The 15,895-nt window shown below is 44.8% G+C and overlaps 1 protein-coding gene across 2 annotated transcripts in view; it reads right to left on the reverse strand.

Moving 5' to 3' along the window:
• Positions 1–8,126, reverse strand: part of LOC141131797 (acyl-coenzyme A amino acid N-acyltransferase 1-like) — a 43,052-nt gene extending 34,926 nt beyond the window's left edge. Inside the window, exon 1 of one of the 2 annotated variants that reach the window (XM_073619504.1) lies at positions 7,732–8,126. The gene's annotated coding sequence lies outside the window, so the exon portion shown is untranslated. Of the gene's footprint in view, positions 1–6,164; positions 6,555–7,731 lie in introns of those variants that run through there. The other variant, XM_073619495.1, reaches the window with a different exon arrangement.
• Between the last annotated feature and the right edge of the window lie 7,769 nt (positions 8,127–15,895).

A 15,895-nucleotide genomic window follows, 5' to 3' on the forward strand; every position in this document is an offset into this window, starting at 1 on the left:
TGTCGGACTGGATCCTTACCGGGCAGCCCTGTAGAGAGTCCAGGCCTTTAGGGCTAGATATGCCGCACGGATCTCCAGAATGTTGATGGGTAAGGTCCTCTCGGTTTTGGACCATTCCCCTTGAACCGCAGACTGTTCCAGAACTGCTCCCCAACACGAAAGATGGAATCCGTCCAGGTAACCGGTAGCAGTGGCGTAGCGTGGGGGGTGCGGAGGGGGCAGTGGCACCGGGCGCAAAATTTAGGGGGGCGCAGCATCCGGTGCCAGTGTCACTCTGTCTTATGGACGGTGTCACTTGCTGCGCTCCAGCCGCCATGTTGCGGCTCAGAGATGGGCAGCGGCTGCCCGGTGATTGGGCGAACGGGTGTCATGTGCGGTGGCAGGGGCTGGGTTGCTTTGGAAGTCCCGCCTCTGCCTCGCTGTGTGAGCCCTCACCGTCTTCTCCTCCACGCCGGACTGGATTTTCCCTTTTCCCCATTGTGGTAGCCAGTCTGGGACTGGCGCAGCGGCACCTGCTGTACTCTAGCAGCACATGTGATGAAATGACATCTCCGGGGATCTTCCTGACCAAGTGAACTGTGGTATGTGACACAGATGTACAGTACAGTCACACAGTGTACACTACTATACACATACACAGAGCATTACCATCCCCCCCACTAATCTCCAATGTCCCTCCTGTCTCCCCACTGTTCCTCCTGCCCCCCAATTATCCCCAATGTCCCTCCTGTCACCCCAAATGTTCCTCCTGTCCCCCAATGTCCCTCCTGTCCCCCAATGTCCCTCCTGTCCCCCCAATGTTCCTCCTGTCACCCTCTTATTCTCAATGTCCCTCCTGTCCCCCCACTTATACCCAATGTCCATCCTGGCCCCCTAATGTTCCTCCTGTCCCCCCAATGTTCCTCCTGCCCCCCATTTATCCGCAATGTCCCTCCTGTCCCCCCCACTTATACCCAATGTCCCTCATGTCCCCCCAATTATCCCCAATGTTCCTCCTGTCCCTCCAATGTCCCTCTTGTCCCCCCAATAAACCACAATGTCCCTCCTGGCCCCTAATGTTCCTCCTGTCCACCCATTTATCCTCAATGTCCCTCCTGTCCCCCCAATGTTCCTTCTGTCCCTCAACTTTCCTTCTCCCCCCCCCCCCACTTATCCTCAATGTCCTTCCTGTCCTCTCAATGTTCCTCCTGTTGCCCCACTTCTCCCCAATGTCCCGCCTGGGCCCCCAATGTTCCTCCTGCCCTTTGCTTATCCCCAATGTCCCTCCTGTCCCTCCAATGTTCCTCCTGTCCCCCCACTTATCTCCAATGTCCCTCCCATCCTCCCAATGTTCCTCCTGCCCCCCCCCCCCCACTTATCCCCATTATCCCATTTATCCTAAAATGTCCACCCTCTCCCCCCACTTATCCCAAATGTCCCCCTTCTCCTCCCACTTATCCCCAATGCCCCTCCTCTACTCTCACTTATCCCAAATGTTCCTCCCCCCCCACTTTACCCCAATGTCCCTCCTGTCCCACCACTTATCCCAAACACCCCCCACTCAGCACCAATTCCCCCCTCCCCCCACTTAGCACCAATGTTCCAACTCTCCCCCAAGTTAGAAATTAGCACATTGCCACCCCCCCCCCCATTTAGCACCAATGCGCCATTAACTTGGCACCAATATCATCGCCTATACTCTCTCTTTGCACTAATGCCCCCTATCCCCACCTAACATTGCACTCCTACTATAAGTTATAGCTGCTCTTCTGTAGCAGCCCATCTCTCTGATACTTTGTAGGTGGGGAAGAGAGGATTTGGGGGTGAGAGAAGAGCTCTTACTGGAAGGGGGTTGTAAACTGTCCTGTGAGACATGCATTCCTGAGCCCTGCAATCTGTACCTAGCACACTCATGAACTCTGCAGTGCACTCTATGCAGTGCACTTCTGAACTATGCTCACTCTGCGTAGCGCACTTCTGAACTCTGCTCACTCTGCGTAGCGCACTTCTGAACTTGCTCACTCTGCGTAGCGCACTCCTGAACCCTGCACTCTGTACCTAGCGCTCTCCTGAACTTTGTACTCTGTACGTAGTAGAATCTTAATCTTTTCTCTTTATATATAGCACACTCCTAATCGTTGCACTCTGTAAGTAGCGCACCTCTGAAGTCTGCACGGTGTACGCAGTGCACTCCTGAACTCTGTTTGCAGTGCACTCTTGAGCTCTTCACTCTGTATGAAGTGCACTCTGAACGCTGTACCTAGCACTCTCCTAAACTTTACACTCTGTACTTAGGGTACTCCTGATCTTTGCACTCTGTACGCAGTACACTTATGAACCCTGTATGTACTGCACTCCTGAACGCTGCACTCTGTGCAGAATGCACCACTAGTATTTAACAATGCCCCATTAAGACTCTCCCACTGTTAGGCGGCGGTGGTGTGGTTAAGGTCCTGGACTTATTCTCTGAGAAAAAACACCCTGCCTATAGTATGTCTGCAGCCTCTGACTATTTCCTGTAGTGTGTCTGCAGTCTCTGAACGTCTCCTGTAGTATGTCTGCAGTCTCTGAACATCTCCTGTAGTATATCTGCAGTCTTTGACCATCTCCTGTGGTATGTCTGCAGTCTCTTACTGAGTGTCTGCTGTAGAATTTCTGCAGTCTCTGACCATCTTCAATAGTATGCCTGCAGTTTCTGACTGTCTCCTGTAGTATATCTATCACTAAATAATATGCACAACCCTTATGTCTGGATTATTTTTGGCTGCCTGCTCTGCTGTATATAGGTGTTCCTCGTTATTTGCAACCTAAGCCTCTGATTGGCTGCCCGCAGCCTATTATTATTGGTTGATACTGAGAAGATATCTCTTTGACTACTGTAATCAAAGAGATATCTCAGATCTAACCAATAATAAAAGGCTGCAGGCAGCCAATCAGAGGCTCAGGCTGTGAGTGGAGGAACCTGGGTCCCCATTCTTGGTTCTTGGGTGCTAAAAGTCCACAGGTTAGGGGGCGCAAATTACTTGCCTTGCCCTGGGTGCTCACAACCCACGCTACGCCACTGACCGGTAGAAAGGATTTCCCTTTCTGTAGGCTTTTGGGTATTAACCACCAACTGAGGCTCTGACGCACTGCACGAGACAGGCGCATCGGAAAATCTAATGCCTGATCCTACTTGTTCCAGGCCGACAGGATACTGTGTTGCAGTAGTCTTGAATGAAACTGAGCATAGGGAACTGCTTCGAATGAAGCTACCATCTTTCCCAGCAGCCTCATACAAAGGCGGACAGAAGGACCCTTTTTGGTCCTGACTACCAGAATCAGCTTTCTTAAGGCAGTGATCTTTGCCTGAGGTAAAAAATACCCTCTCTTGGCTTGTATCTATGACCAGACCCAAATACTCCAGTCTTCTTACTGGTTTTAAGAAAGACTTTTCTAGGTTGAGAATCCAACCTAGGTGTTTCAGGTAATTGACGGTGGTCATCAAGTTCCCGCTCAAACAGGCTACCGACCGGTCTATCAAGAGCAGGTTGTCTAGGTATGCTATGACAGTTATACCTTGAGCCCTTAATCTGGCCAGAGGAGGAGCCAAGATCTTTGTAAACACTCGAGGTGCAGTGGCTAGCCCGAAAGGCAGAGCCACAAACTGAAAATGGCGCCCTTCTATTTTGAAGCGCAAGTACTTTTGATGAGCAGGAAAAATGGGTACATACAGATACGCATCTCTGATGTCTATTGATGCCAGAAATTCTCCTCCCTGTAGGATGGAGACTACTGACCGAATTGATTCTATGCGAAAGGATCGAATCCTTAGGAATCGATTCAGATCCTTTAGATCCAGAATGGGTCTGACACCCCCGTTTGGTTTTTGTACCGTAAAAAGGTTGGAATAAAATCCCAATCCTTGATCTTTCGTGGGAACCACCATGATTACTTTTTGCGACAATAGTCGCTCTAACGCTAGAAGGAGCGACTGCTTTTTCTCTGGATCTCTGGGGACACTTGATCTGAGGAAACGAGGAGAGGAGAATTCTTGGAACTCCAGTTTGTAACCCAGAGTTACCGTGGAGATTACCCATCTGTCCTGGAAATCCTTCTACCAGAGTTTTGAGAACCGTAGCAATCTTCCCCCCACCCGAGCGAGCTGGGGCGCTCCTTCATAAAGAGGCTTTAGCGTCTTGTCTAGTAGGCTTCTTCCCCCAGGACTTCTTTTGTCCCTGGGGGTCGACTCTGAAATTTATTTCTAGACCGTGACGGAGGAGGCCGTCGCGACTGCCTGGAGGCTGATGCTCCTGGCACTGGGGAAAGAGCCCGTTTGAAAGAGGGACGCTTACTCCTTTTCTTAACAGGTAAGAGAGTGCTTTTCCCACTAGAGATCTTTTGGATATAATTGTCCAAATCCTCTCCAATCAGCCTTGCACCACGAAATGGAAATCCAGCCAGAAGTTTCTTACATGGTGCTTCGGCTGACCAGTTCTTCAACCATAAGATTCTACGCATATGCACCAACCCAAGTGAAAGACGAGAGGTTTGGATGATAGAATCTCTGATGGCGTCAACAGCAAAACATAAGGCCGCTGGAAGGTTAGCCAACCCCTGGGCCTGTTCAGGTAGAACTTTAAGGACCTGCTTAACATGGTCTCTTAAGTATTGACAGACTCCGATCGCTGCCACTGCAGGTTGAGCTACTGAACCTACTAAGGAGAAAATATCCTTCAACAGGGATTCCATTTTCTTATCAACAGGATCCCTGAGCATCTGAGCATTGTCTACAGGACAAGTCAAACTTTTATTTATGGAGGAAATGGCGGAGTCAATGGCCGGTATCCCCCACATCTTTATAAACTTTTCTTCCATAGGATAAAGTGTTGAAAACTTTTTAGGTGGAAAAAAACGTTTATCTGGGTGATCCCACTCAGAATAAATTAGCTTTTCTAGCAGATTATGAACAGGAAAAGCATGTGTTGTTTGAGGAGGCTTCAGTGACCCCAAAGAAGAAGAGGGTTCTTTAACTGTCTCAGACACGGGTAACTTAAATGTGGAGCGGACCAATCCAGCAAGGATCTGTACTAAGACCTTCTCATCCTGAGAAGCTGAAGAGGGCCCTTCTCCACTTGATTCCTCAGAGGAGTCATCAGTCCCATCCCGATCCTCTGAAAGGGATTCTTCTCCTTTTTCCCCAGAGTTCCTCTGCCTGAGGGTCCTGGGTAACAGAGGAAGACCTAGTGTGTTTTCTTCCACTGAGTGAAGATGCGATTAAGGCCATTAATCTTTCCTCTAGTCCACTAATGGTTGAGGAAAAAACCTCCTGCGTAATGTATACAGGGGCTGAAGTGCCAGAAGCAGATGCAGCCCCCGACCCCAACGGCTCTCCCTGGCCGGCCATCCCAGGTCCTTCAGGGGGGGAACGCACTGCAGAAGGGGGGTTCTCAGAGCCTGAGGGAGATCCCCTAGAGCCTCTGGTTTTTGGGGTATTTGTACCTCTTCTACCCATAGTGCAAAGCAACAAGGTGGAGGTATCACACAAATGAAACACTGACTGCTGAGCGATGTAGTCCAGCAACTTGCTACTGCTACCAATGCCCAGTCAAGTGTTTCTTAGTAAATGCTGCCTAGGAGAATGCCTGTGTCCCACCTTACTTGCGACCGTCAGCTCTGTGTCCCCCCATAGGCTGTGGGCACCTGAAAAGTGTGCTTCTTATAGCCTGTGCAGCTGGCGATGTGGGCGTCTAAGCACGCCGGACGTCACGCTGACACTCCGCCCCCCCCTCTGATCACCCCCCCCTCGTTTTATTCAAAAAACGTGCGCTTTCCCACACGAGCCGACCCTCCGTGACCAGCATGGAGGGGAGGCTGGGGTGGAGGAGGAAGGAGAGAGGCCTGCAGGTGATGGGGTCTGCCACATGTAATGGCGGCGGCGGTGATAGTGCGGTATACTACCGCCTCACAGACCACTGCAGCCCCCCCTAATCTTGGGGGGGGGATGTCCCTGCAGGAAGAGCCCCCCATTCCATCCTACCTGGAGCTCGGCTGGAGGAGCTGTGCAGCGTGAACACTGAGACAGACAATCAAGCATGTGAAGGTATGAGCACTTGGCAGCCCCCGGTGGCGACAATAGGCATAGCATACATTTACTTAAAGGAGAAACCTACTAGAATTATAAAATTCTGTGGAATCTCCCTCACCTTATCCAGCTGCAGGGTTCTGTTATACAGACCCAGTCTTCACCTCTCACGGTGGGCTCCGTTTGGAAAACCTTCAGAGACTGGGGCCCGCTATGGATAGGGGGATCCGCAGTTCTGGGCCTGTAAAGCACCCGGCCAATAATAAGGCTAGAAAAAACAAATTCTGAAATGCGGGGTCCAGCTCTCTAAAAAGAGAAACGTTACAGGTAAAACCTCGTTTCTTCGGAGAAGAGGCCCGGGTACCATCCAATTCGGCCTAGAAAGGACACTTTGAAATGAATCCAGTTCTCCTGGCTTGCCCCAGTATAGGATATAGGATATTCCCTTTGGATCTCAGCACAGGACATCTTTACACGTCCATCACCTAAGACACTGGCGTAAAAACTGAGGTATTCCTGTAAGGGGAGGGATTATATAGGGGGTTGAACTTCCTGTTTAGGGTGTGCCAGTGTCCAATCACCTAGTGATACCCTATATAACCCATCAGTAATTACTGAGGCTCTGTGTCCCGTGATGTATGAGAAAGAAATAAATATTTTAAAGACTCAGGGAGGACTTCATACTGCCCAATTATATGTTCTTCAGGTTTTTACAGGTTCACCACGCCATGCAAACATCGTTTTTATCAGAACTCCCACAGTCACTTCTATTAATGGAAGTGGTTAAAAGTACGGAACCCCATCATTTGACCTCTATATTTTATGGTATGTTGCTCTTTCTCTCCTCGTCCAATATTTTATGGGACTAAGACAAGGTGGGAGAACGACATGGGTACAGAGAATGATGAATGGAGTGATGCTCTGGACACCTGTAAGAGAGTGTTACCCAAGATATCAGACCGCCTTTCCCAATTATATATACACTACATCACTCCTATCGTACTCCTCTTAGATTGGCCTGTTATAAAAGTGAGAAAAGTACGCTATGTCTGATGTGTAACTGTACTAATGGTTCTTTCTACCACTTGCTCTGGAGTTGTTCAATCATGTAGGGTTCCTGTACATAGGTTGTCAAGTTCCTTTATGACACCATGGGCTCCCCATTAACATTACACCCCAAACAATGCCTATTAGGAATATTCCCTGACTCAAATCTAGATAATTTCACCAAGACTTTCCTGCAAGAAACACTATTCACAGCTAGAAAAGTGATAGCCAAACAATAGAAAAGATACAAAATGCAGTGCTAGTGTGTAACAAAGTGCGAAAGTGAAGTATCACCTCACGTGCAAATATAAAGCTGATAGTAACTTGTAGGTCAGATATCAACGTGAACAATATACAACAGCAAAAGGACATACAAATCAGAAAAGTTTGTCAAAGGTAGGTGAAAATGTCCTTGTAAGACAGCAAAAAAAAAAAAAAACTAAAAAAAAAAAAACTGCAACTAAAACTGTCTGTGATAAACCAAAAAATTAGGAGATTCTTCAGTAAAATGAAATAAAGTCCCATGTGTAGATGATGCCTGTAGATGATAGTAAATCAACCACTGTATGTGACAAGAATAACCTCTTCATAAGATATTTGCTGCATCAAGATGGAAATATTGAAGGAATGGGTATGCTTACCATGACAAGTGGACACACTCACCATACGGCGGTGGGTCAATCAGGTGTTTGGATCCAACAATCCGGCAGATATTTGATGGAAGGAGCTGGTGTGGAGATATGCCTCAATACTTCCGTCAAAATCCGTGGTAAGCAAATGGTGTAGCTAGGACAGCCCGGCTAACGAACTTGGACTACCATCCGATGGTCACACTTGATAGGATTTACGAACTCCAAATGGCGTTACATCGAACCATAAAAAAGGAAAGAAGAGAAGGGCCTCCACATGCGTAAATCCAAAAATAAAAATTTATTAAAAACAGCAAAAGCTTAACAGTACAACCCACCTAGTCAGAGGGTACAGGGAGTGATCACATAAAAAGTAAAGGATAAAAAAACAGTATCGCGTGGTGTCAGAAAGCAAAAAGGCTCAGCAACCCAACCCCGAGGCTTCACCTCGTGAGTTTTGCATGCGTAAAACAAACAATACCTTGTCTTTTAAGAAAATCTTCTTTACATTCATAGGGGATGCCCTTCCAAATATAATAAGATTTGGGACTGAGGGTTATAATCTTCTGAAATGTGTGTCTGCATACCATATCTACTGGATATACAGTAGTTACATAGTAGGTGAGGTTGAAAAAAGACACAAGTCCATCTAGTCCAACCTAAGGCTGGATTCACACCTATGCAGTTTTAGTGCTTTTTGCATTTTGCAGATTTGCACTACAGTCCATTTAACATTGTTTTCTATGGAACACGTTCTGTAGTGCAAATCTGCAAAATGCAAAAAGCACTAAAACAGCATAGGTGTGAATCCAGCCTAAGTGTGTGATTATATGTCAGTGTTACATTGTATATTCCTGTATGTTGCGGTCGTTCAGGTGCTCATCTAATAGTTTCTTGAAATTATCAATGCCCCCCACTGAGACCACCGCCTGTGGAAGGGAATTTGGGACTTTATATGAGATGACGACATAGTAATCAATCCCCATCCCTAGAAAATAGGGGCGGGACTTTAAATGAAGTACGCAATGGGTCAAAAAAATGTTAAAAAATAAAAAATCTATCTAATACATGAAAGTGGATGTCTGGCTGGGATTTGTGCTACAGCAAGGGGCAGTGAGTCTCCCTCCCCTCCTCAACGAGTGGTTCACCTGGATTGGGCTAAGTGGAAGGATACTGGCACCGGTGGGATTGGAGCGATTAAAGGCTGAGGATTAACATCACGCGCTCATACCCCTGCAGGGGCAGGGAGCTCCGGCGAGTGCAATCAGATTGGGGGAAATTGCTAAAAGTTATTGCATGGCTCTCCATTGATAAAGAAGAATCTCCGGGGAAATACGCTATACGATTTATTGCACTGCATATTGCATCACCATTATGAACTTTTATATTAAATAGCATATGGGACTATATATTTTTTTTTTGATACACAATTTTTTATATATAATAGATTGGTCTAAATTTTTAACGTTTTTTGCACATAATTGCACTGTGTGTATTGCACCTGGTCTGAAAACCAAACTTACTGTATGGGATTATAATTGTCTGCAATTCAAATAAAGATTTAGCACCTTGTAATATTTATTAATTTTTGGTCAATTCACATTGTCTATTTCTTATAATTTATATATTTTTTATCTTCTATTTATGTAGGATTGTATCGCGCACTAAAGCGCCTGTCACTTAAAACACTCACACTCTCACTCTCTGTTTTTTACACAGCGCCATTATTTATATATATATATATATATATATATATATATATATATATATATACACACACACACAATTTGATACTTGTATGATCTAAAAATTCCTCTAATCTCTTGCATTAAAGATGGAAAATATATACTAGATAAAAAGCTTTAATTGGCCATAAAATACACAGTTCATAATAGTTCACACAAAGATAACACATGATAAATATTGGGACCCAACATATAAAAATCCATGTTAAGATATAAAGTATTAAGAATACATGGGAAAATCCACTGTAGATAGGGGTATGAATACACGTGATTAAAACACGACATCTGTTGGCTCAACACATTTCGTGACTTTATGTAACTCATCAGGAGCAAGCGTGTCAGTCTATCACTGAAACTACATGTTAAAAATTACTAATCAGACTAATATAGTCATAAATGTTGGAAGTGCCAAAGAGGTTATAGTGCCCCATATGATGCCCACAGGGCATCCATGTGCTGGTAATATGGTGCTGCGGGCCACGAGTATCCCCAAACAGGGAAACATCTGTTCGGGAGCTGAGATGGTGTCTTCCATACATTGGCAACCCAATGGGTAAACCCCCCCCAAAGTACGAACGCAGCATCCAGCTATGCACGTGCTCAGCATCATATCCAGAGGTTGTATTTGGGAAATAGACGTATTAGTGCTGCCAGAATTGCTGCAGAGGTTGAAAGGGTGGGGAGTCAGCCTGTAAGTGCTCAGACCATACGCCGCACACTGCATCAAATTGGTCCGCGTGGCTGTCGTTCCAGGAGGAAGCCTCTTCTAAAGATGATGCACAAGAAAGCCTGCAAACAATTTGCTGAAGACAAGCAGACTAAAGACATGGATTACTGGAACCATGTCCTGTGGTTTGATGAGACCAAGATAAACTTATTTGGTTCACATGGTGTCAAGCATGTGTGGCGGCATGTGAGGAGTACAAAGACAAGTGTGTCTTGCCTACAGTCAAGCATGGTGGGAGTGTCATGGTCTGGGGCTGCATGAGTGCTGCCGGCACTGGAGAGCTACAGTTCATTGAGGGAACCATGAACGCCAACATGTACTGTGACATACTGAAGCAGAGCTTGATCCCCTCCCTTCAAAGACAGGGCTGCAGGGCAGTATTCCAACATGATAACGACCCCAAACACACCTCCAAGATGACCACTGCCTTGCTAAAGAAGCTGAGGGTAAAGGTGATGGACTGGCCAAACATGTCTCCAGACCTAAACCCTATTGAGCATCTGTGGAGCATCCTCAAACGGAAGGTGGAGGAGCGCAAGGTCTCCAACATCCACCAGCTCTGTGATGTCGCCATGGAGGAGTAGAAGAGGACTCCAGTGGCAACCTGTGAAGCTCTGATTAACTCCATGCCCAAGAGGGTTAAGGCAGTGGTGGAAAATAATAGTGGCCACACAAAATATTGATACGTTGTGCCCAATTTGGACATTTTCACTTAGGAGTGTACTCACTTTTGTTGGTAGCGTTCTAGACGGTAATGGCTGTGTGTTGAGTTATTTTGAGGGGACAGCAAATTTACACTGTTATACAAGCTGTACACTCACTACTTTACATTGTAGCAAAGTGTCATTTCTTCAGTGTTGTCACATGAAAAGATATAAGAAAATATTTACAAAAATGTGAGGGGTGTACTCACTTTTGTGAGACACTGTTAGAGCTGCACAATTAATCGTCAAGAATCGTTATCGCGATCTTCATTAAAGTGTTTCACAATTCTTTCTATACAAAGAATTCTCTCTGCTCTTCTGAAGCCACAGCCGTCAAAAGAAAGGAAGAGAAAAACTGGGCAGTCTGCCAAGAATCAAAACATTCTTTATCAGTTGAACTTAAGTATAAATGTTATTAGGGGATAGAAGCGGGACTTTGCATGAGGCATGTTGGTGAGTGTGTTTAACTGAATGGTATGTGTTATGGTGTAGATATTAAAGATAGGTGCTATATAACGTAATATCCACAAAAAATATTGTAGGATAATCATGGTTTAAAAGTTTAATAGCATAGGTACTTGAGCCAGATACAGTCATAAAAGTATACATCGTAGAGCAGAGATGAACATGTTAACAGCAGTATATTAACCGGTTCAATACAGGGCAATTTCACCCCCTTCCTTCCCAGGCCAATTTTTAGTTTTCAGCGCGGTCGCACTTTAAACGTCAATTGCGCGGTCCTGCGACGTTGTACCCAAAAAAAATTGATGTCCTTTTTTCACCACAAATAGAGCTTTCTTTTGGTGGTATTTGATCGCCTCTGCGTTTTTTATTTTTTGCGCTATAAACAAAAGAAGAGTGACAATTTTGAAAAAAACACAATATTTTTTACTTTTTGCTATAATAAATATCCCAATTTTTTTTAAAAAAACAATTTTTTTCCTCAGTTTTGGCCGATACGTATTCTTCTACATATTTTTGGTAAAAAAAAAATCACAATAAGCGTATATTGATTGGTTTGCACAAAAGTTATAGCGTCTACAAAATACGGGATAGATTTATGGCATTTTTAAAAAAAATAATTTATTTATTTTTTTTAGCGGCGATCGCGATTTTTTTTCGTGACTGCGACATTATGGCGGACACATTGGACACTTTTGACACATTTTTGGGACCATTCACATTTATACAGCGATCAATGCTATAAAATTGCATTGATTACTGTGTAAATGTGACAGGCAGTGAAGGGGTTAACCACTAGGGGGCGGGGAGGGGTTAAGTATGTTTCCTAGGGAATTATTCTAACTGAAGGGGGAGGGGACGCACAAGGGGAGGAGACCGATCAGTGTTCCTCCGTTCTGGGAACACAGATCGCTCTCCTCAGAGCTGACAGGCTGTGGATCTGTGTGTTTACACACACAGATCCACATGCCGGCCCGGTTAACAGGCAATCGCGGGTGCCCGGCGGACATCGCAGCTGCCGGGCACACGCACCGGGTCCCGAGTAACGCGGCGGGCGCGCGCCCCCTAGACGGCCGGGAATCCCAGGACGTCATATGACGTCCACCCAGGATGGGAGATCCCATCTGTGGACGTCATATGACTATGGCTGGGTATTGAAGTGGTTAAGAGGTAAAATTCCAATATTGGTTGTACAGTTAAAAGAAAAAATACATTGTACAGTAAATAGGTGCATCAATAGTTATTAACTCAACGCGTTTCTTGGCTTGAAACCAATCATCAGGAGTCCGATGCAATTTAGCTGTATTAAAACAATGAGGTATCTATTAATGTATGGACAGATATTTGTAGAAGAGATACACTGAAAATGTAAATTTCTAAATACTCACAAATAATGCACTAATTAATGATGATCTACATGTTACAATACAACATTGGTCTGGGTCCATAAAGTCTCCCCCGGGGTTGAGGCAGAGAGCACACCCCAGGCGACCGTCAGCCACGGCAGCCAGAGTGACCCAAGTACCCATGGAGGCCGTCAGGCAGGGACAATTGGCGAGGCTTGAGAGTGTAGAAGAAACTGTGGAAAAAATAGGAGAAAGTGTATAAGCTAGTATCTAAATGTGATAAGTATAAGATGAGTGAGAACGGCATGGCTAGGCTGTGAATGTATAGAGAGGAGCTGAGAAATAAAGGAGTGGGAGTGTGTTAGAAGGATAGAGTGTGTGTGCAACTGAGAAGCCATTGCTGATGTGGATGAGCCAAAGTGACAGTGTATGAAGAAATTACCTATGTGGTGAGTGCCAAGCCGAACCAGCTGTTGCAAATCCATGACGAAATCTCAAGGCACCCGGCCAGAGACCACCGTTTTATGCTGCGGGCCAGGGGCGCGCTCACGCCAACGTCATGCGCGGGCGTGATGACACGATGGGGGGAGGGAAGGGACAGCCAATCAAAGAGTGCGGCCGCCCACCATCCCATGCAGCGCCTGAGCCCGGAGATGGAGAACCACTGGGAGTCCCGTATGAGGCAGCAGTGACGCCGCAGACGGGATGTGGGGAGCATGACGCCGATGCGCCAAGGCCAGGGCCCGCCCACGTCAGTGGACAGGAGGGTGACGGGTCCTGGACTGGGCGCATCGCAACCCCGGGGAGTAGACCGGACGGACCCCAGCACCGAATGTGTATAAAAAAATCAATAGATGAAAATGTATGGACTGTAGAAAAAGAATGGGAAATCAGAAAAGAATGAAAATGAAAAAGAAAACAAAAACACAAGCAACTCAATAATGAGTACAAAAGCAAAAGCAAGAACAAACATTTCTTTGCCTTGAAATAAATCAATATAGCAAAGAAAACAGCAAAATACACACTCACTCTTTGCACTGAATACGATCACTGTGCAAAGAAGTGTAGAATATAAAAAACTTTAGCCCTGAATTGAATCAGTGTTTATCTGACTAAAGAAAAGCAACAAAAATAAAAAAACAACTTTAGCCCTGAATTGAATCAGTGTTTGTCTGACTAAAGGAAAACAACAAAACAACAAAAACTTTAGCCCTGAATTGAATCAGTATTTATCTGACTAAAGGAAAACAAAACAGACAAACAGAAAAAGCAGTTTTAGCCCTGAATTAAATCAGTGTTGGTTTGGCTAAAGGGAAAACAACGAAGACTCAGACAGGAGGAAAATTATTATATAACAAAAATATGTATGTATTAGTTACGAAAATTCCTGTATGGCATAAGGGACAAAACAAAAACAGAGTTGTGTTGCACTGTATTGAAACAGTGTATGGTAGAGGAATTATTAGGGGAAAATGTAGAACAATAGATAAGAAGAAAAATAATTTTAATTGTTTTAACTAAATAAAACCAATATTCACAGGCAATTGTGAGGAATAGAAATATATATAAACAAGACTATATAAGCGACTCTTGCATTGAAATAAGTCAATGAACAAGAGGGGGACCGTAGGTCTCTATCCAACGAATTATAATACAGCGAGAAAAAGAGAAGTGACAGAGAATATAAACATAAAAAGTAAATGGAGGTCGATAGAATAAAGAATAAAACAAGGTAACAGGAAATAGATAAAGGGTAAATTGTAATGAGTATATGTGGGCATTGATAGGTGGATTAATCAGGTCACAAAAAATGGGTGTCTACCACCCTGGTTATCGTATATCAAAAAGGGTTGTGACCTATCCACACTGTTTTTAGGGAGAGCACCAACATGCCTCCATCCCAGTGAATACAAAGAAATTAGGGGATAGAAGCGGGACTTTGCATGAGGCATGTTGGTGAGTGTGTTTAACTGAATGGTATGTGTTATGGTGTAGATATTAAAGATAGGTGCTATATAACGTAATATCCACAAAAAATATTGTAGGATAATCATGGGCCCCTGGCCCGCAGCATAAAACGGCGGTCTCTGGCCGGGTGCCTTGAGATACTAGCTACTAGCTTATACACTTTCTCCTATTTTTTCCATAGTTTCTTCTACACTCTCAAGCCTCGCCAATTGTCCCTGCCCGACGGCCTCCATGGGTACTTGGGTCACTCTGGCTGCCGTGGCTGACGGTCGCCTGGGGTGTGCTCTCTGCCTCTACCCCGGGGGAGACTTTATGGAACCAGACCAATGTTGTATTGTAACATATAGATCATCATTAATTAGTGCATTATTTGTAAGTATTTAGAAATTTACATTTTCAGTGCATCTCTTCTACAAATATCTGTCCATACATTAATAGATACCTCATTGTTTTAATACAGCTAAATTGCATCGGATTCCTGATGATTGGTTTCAAGCCAAGAAACGTGTTAAGTTAATAACTATTGATGCACCTATTTACTGTACAATGTATTTTTTCTTGTAACTGTACAACCAATATTGGAATTTTGCCTCTTAATATACTGCTGTTAACATGTTCATCTCTGCTCTATGATGTATACTTTTATGACTGTATCTGGCTCAAGTACCTATGCTAATAAACTTTTATACTATGATTATCCTACAATATTTTTTGTGGATATTACGTTATATAGCACCTATCTTTAATATCTACACCATAACACATACCATTCAGTTAAACACACTCACCAACATGCCTCATGCAAAGTCCCGCTTCTATCCCCTAATTTCTTTGTATTCACTGGGATGGAGGCATGTTGGTGCTCTCCCTAAAAACAGTGTGGATAGGTCACAACCCTTTTTGATATTAAGTATAAACGTTGTAACAATTTGTCAATGGAATAGACTTTGTGTTTAAGTGAAAAAACTTTAACCACTTAAAGAGGGAGTCCACCTACAAAAAAATATTAAAAGCCAGCAGCTACAAAAACTGCAGTTGCTGACTTTTAATAAACGGACACTTACCTGTCCTGGAGTCCAGCGATGTCGACAGCCAAAGCTGATCAATCGCTCGGCTCTCGGCTGCTGCCGCCGCCATTCTCGCTGAGGGAATCAGGAAGTGAAGCGTTGTGGCTTCACTTCCCTATTGCGCATGCGCGAGCTGCGCTGCGCATCTTAAACTGGT

Source organism: Aquarana catesbeiana, linkage group LG01 (assembly GCF_042186555.1).
Source record: "Aquarana catesbeiana isolate 2022-GZ linkage group LG01, ASM4218655v1, whole genome shotgun sequence".
Lineage (NCBI taxonomy): Eukaryota > Metazoa > Chordata > Amphibia > Anura > Ranidae > Aquarana > Aquarana catesbeiana.